This window comes from Chrysochloris asiatica, unplaced genomic scaffold (genome assembly GCF_000296735.1).
Source record: "Chrysochloris asiatica unplaced genomic scaffold, ChrAsi1.0 scaffold00011, whole genome shotgun sequence".
Classification (NCBI taxonomy): domain Eukaryota; kingdom Metazoa; phylum Chordata; class Mammalia; order Afrosoricida; family Chrysochloridae; genus Chrysochloris; species Chrysochloris asiatica.
Window position 1 is genome coordinate 31,770,224 of NW_006408529.1, and position 202 is coordinate 31,770,425.

Sequence of the window (202 nt, forward strand, 5' to 3'; positions counted from 1 at the left end):
CCATCTTTTTGCTATTGTAAATAGTGCTGCTATGAACACTGGCGTGCATATATCTTCTCAGATTGTGGCTCATTTTTCTTGTGGGTAAATACCAAGTAGAAGAATTGCTGGATCATAAAGTATTTCTATTTTCAACTTTCTGAGGAAACACCATATTGCTTTCCAGAGAGGTTGGACCATTTTGTAGTACCACCAGTAATGC